At 56.2% G+C, this 4,164-nt stretch overlaps 1 long non-coding RNA gene across 1 annotated transcript; it reads left to right on the top strand.

Moving 5' to 3' along the window:
* Positions 1-2,075: 2,075 nt before the first annotated feature.
* LOC137358426 (uncharacterized) lies at positions 2,076-3,918 on the top strand. Its single transcript, XR_010971215.1, has 2 exons — positions 2,076-2,306; positions 2,850-3,918. It is a non-coding gene; the product is annotated as an uncharacterized lncRNA (long non-coding RNA).
* The last annotated feature ends 246 nt before the right edge of the window (positions 3,919-4,164 follow it).

The raw sequence follows: 4,164 nt of genomic DNA, 5'->3' as shown, positions 1-4,164 counted from the left end.
CACCTCTTGCATTCAGCTCTTTTGTCCATGTTTGAACTAAGGCTGTAATGAGGTCAGGAGCTGAGTGGCCCTGGCGGAACCCAAACTGAGCGTCACTGAGCAGGTTGTTGCTAAGCAAGTGCTGCTTGATGGCACTGTTGATGACACCTTCCATCACTTTACTGATGATTGAGAGTAGGCTGATGGGGCGGTAATCGGCCGGGTTGGACTTGTCCTGCTTTTTGTGTACAGGACATACCTGGGCAATTTTCCACATTGCAGGGTCGATGCCAGTGTTGTAGCTGTACTGGAACAGCTTGGCTAGGGGCGCGGCAAGTTCTGGAGCACAGGTCTTCAGTACTATTGCCGGAATGTTGTCAGGGCCCATAGCTTTTGCAGTATCCAGTGTCTTCAGTCGTTTCTTGATATCACGTGGAGTGAATCGAATTGGCTGAAGTCTGACATCTGTGATGCTGGGGACTTCAGGAGGAGGCTGAGATGGATCATCAACTCGGCACTTCTGGCTGAAGATTGTTGCAAATGCTTCAGCCTTATCTTTCGCACTGATGTGCTGGGCTCCCCCATCATTGAGGACGGGGATATTTGTGGAGCCACCTCCTCCAGTTAGTTGTTTAATTGTCCACCACCATTCACGACTGGATGTGGCAGGACTGCAGAGCTTAGATCTGATCCGTTGGTTATGGGATTGCTTAGCTCTGTCTATCGCATGCTGCTTACGCAGTTTGGCACGCAGATAGTCCTGTGTTGTAGCTTCATCAGGTTGACACCTCGTTTTGAGGTATGCCTGTTGCTGCTCCTGGCATGCCCTCCTGCACTCTTCATTGAACCTGGGTTGGTCTCCTGTCTTGATGGTAATGGTAGAGTGGGGGATATGCCGGGCCATGAGGTTACAGATTGTGGTTGAGTACAATTCTGCTGCTGCTGATGGCCCACAGCGCCTCATGGATGCCCAGTTTTGCATTGCTAGATCTGTTCGAAATCTATCCCATTTAGCACGGTGATAGTGCCACACAACACGATGGATGGTATCCTCGATGTGAAGGCGGGACTTCGTCTCCACAAGGACTGTGCGGTGGTCACTCCTACCAGTACTGTCATGGACAGAAGCATCTGCGGCAGGCTACCACTCGGAGAAAACAGGCAGGAGGCCATTTAGCCCACTGTGCCTGTGCCGGGTTTTTGAAAGTTTGATTCAATGAATCTCACTTCCCCCCCCACCCTGCTCTATCTTAACATTCCTGTAAATTTCTCCCCTTCCAGTATTTCTCCAATTCCCCCTTTTGAAAGTTACGATTGAATCTGCTTCCACCGCCCTTTCAGGCAGCGCGTTTCAGATCACAACAACTCACTGCGTCAAAAAAACATTCTCCTCCTGACTCCCCAAAGCCTGTCCACCATCTGCAAGGCACAAGTCAGGAGTGTGATGGAATACTCTCCACTAGTCTGGATGGGTGCAGCTCCAACAACACTCAAGAAGCTCGACACCATCCAGGACAAAGCAGCCCGCTTGATTGGCACCCCATCTACAAACATTCACTCCCTCCACCACCGACGCTCAGTGCCAGCAGTGTGTACCATCTACAAGATGCACTGCAGCAATGCACCAAAGCTCCTTCGACAGCACCTTCCAAACCCACGACCCCTACCACCAGGAAGGACAAGGGCAGCAGATACATGGGAACACCACCACCTGCAAGTTCCCCTCCAAGTCACACACCCTCCTGACTTGGAACTATATCGGCCGTTCCTTCACTGTCACTGGGTCAAAATCCTGGAACTCCCTGCCAAACAGCACTGTGGGTGTACCTACCCCACACGGGTTGCAGCGGTTCAAGAAGGCAGCTCATCACCACCTTCTCAAGGGCAATTAGGGAAGGGCCTGGCCAGCGACGCCCACGTCCCATGAATGAATATAAAAAAGGTGAATAGTATCGATGTATTTAAGGGGGAAGCTGGATAAACACACGAGGGAGAGAGGGATAGAAGGATATGGTGATGGGGGGGGGAGGTTGATGAAGTAGGGGGTGGGAGGAGGCTCGTGTGGAGTAGCAACACCAGCACAGAGCAGATGGGCCGAATGGCCTGTCTCTCTGCTGTACAGTCAATATAAGTCTCTGTGTTTGTTTTTTTTTAATGTCTCTCTCGCTCTCTGTCTCAGCCCTGAGGTTCAAGCTCCGTACTCAACAGAGCAGGAGAAAGAGCATCTGTTTGACCTGTATCAGTATTTGCACAGCAGGATTCACAGCTCAGTGCGGCCCCTGAAACTCATCTACCACGTGGCAGAGAAAGAGACTCTCTTAGCCTGGGTAAGTCGAACCCCCTACCCCCCTCCCCAACCCCCCCCACCCCGGCGTTCCCCATCCAGTCCCCTTTTGGAGTCCCAGAAATGCCGCAAACGCGGGTTAGCGGCGATGGTTAGTGCAGGCGTGGATAACCAGGAGGACTCCTCCCACGTTCCGCGTGGTGCTGGTGCGTGTTTCGCCCCCGACCCAGCCTTTGGTCTTCTCGCGGCGAGGGAAACCTCGGTCGAGGATGTGCTGCTCAGCTTTGCCGCAGAACACCTAACCCCCCCGGAATCGCTTTCTTACGCAGGCGGGTTGCCCCTGGTCTCGCTGCGCCTGGGCTTGAGAGGTGGGGGGGCCGGGTCCTGCCCCCCGCCTTGCCGTGCAGACGAGGAAGAGCTGGCTCAGATGTGATGCCCCCTGCAGTCGAGCAGCTCACCGCCGGGGCTGGTTATTTGAGGAGTTGGGGGGGTGGGGCGGATGCGGTCGGCCGTCGATGTGTTGATTTGTTGGACTCAGCCTTGTGTTTCTCTCTCTCTCTCTCTTTTCTGTCTGCCCTCCCGTCAGGTGACCAGCAAGTTTGAGCTGTACACCTGCTTCAGTCCCTTGGTGACCAAGGCAGCCGCCATCAACATCATCACCAAGCTACTGCGCTGGATCAAGAAAGAGGAGGACCAGCTCTTCATCCGCCAGCCCCCCAAGTACTCGACCACTCCGAACCCTGCCCGCGGTTCCAAGGGGGGTAAGGCTGACCGGCTGGACGGTGCTGACAATGGCTTTCTGTCGCTGCTCTAGTGAGTGCCCGCCTGCCGTGTGGAGGGAGGGAGCAGCGTGCGTGACGTCGCCAGGAGTCATGCCGGCCTGGGCCCCGCTGGGTGGCAGTGCGATGGAGAGCGCCTTGCTTGACAGCTCTTGCTATCACCGTGCCTGCCCACCCTGAGGTGGGTGTTGTGCCCGGCTGCCTCTGTGGGTGCCCAGTCATCGACCTGCCAGTTGGATGCCCCTGGCCTCGATTTCCCTCCTCCGTGAGCCCTGCGTGATTTCGGCCAGCTCCGTCTTGCCAGTCCCGGTGCGCTATCGTGCTGCGCCAGCGAGGAACCAGGTCCCTTCGTCTTGCTGCCCCGTGAGCCGGCTGCAGACCAGGTTAACCCAGCTTCACAAAACTGACGCCCCCCCCCCCCCCCCCCCCCACCCTGGCCGGGCCTACGCCGCCCACACCCCTCTGCAAAGCCGAGCACAGCAGCAATCCCACGTCCGTCCCAGCCCTGGGGCAGGGATGGAAAACCGGCTTGGCTGAGTCCAGCTCTCGGCTACTTCCAAACTCTTGTGTCCGCCCTCGCCTGTCTGCAGCGCTACCGGGTGATGGGAGGGGAGCGCGGGGGGAGGTGACCGTTGCCTGCCACAGCGGCGAGGGCATGCGAGGATGGGTATCACCTGCACATTAGTACCTGGTCCCATGTGCCCACCCCCCAACAATCGTACAGAGAGGGCGTTTGACACTCGGGCGGGGGGGGGCCCCCACCTGGAGGCAGAGGAACTTTGATGTTTCAAACACTCCTCCCTGTCTGCTCGTCTCGGCCAGGGGCTTGGATAGTCATGTAATATATAAATATATATAAAACCGATTAAAAAGAAACCTTTGGACTGTTTGTAAAGGAATTTCTGGGAGACTTTGTGAAATAAATTCTGTGTTGGTTGCGGAGCAGTTTCCCTCGAGCCATTTTGAATATTATCTTGACCCCCCCCCTCTTTGCCGCCGCCTCCAGACTCCTACGATCGGGGGCTGAGCTGCTCGTTCCACCGGGCCAAACCGCAGGCGCTCCCAGGACCATCCCGGCCTGGACTGGGCTCGCTGGCGATTTTGGTGGGGGAGGAGGGGAGG

Source organism: Heterodontus francisci, chromosome 49, assembly GCF_036365525.1.
Source record: "Heterodontus francisci isolate sHetFra1 chromosome 49, sHetFra1.hap1, whole genome shotgun sequence".
NCBI lineage: Eukaryota > Metazoa > Chordata > Chondrichthyes > Heterodontiformes > Heterodontidae > Heterodontus > Heterodontus francisci.
This window is presented reverse-complemented; position numbering and strand designations above follow the sequence as displayed.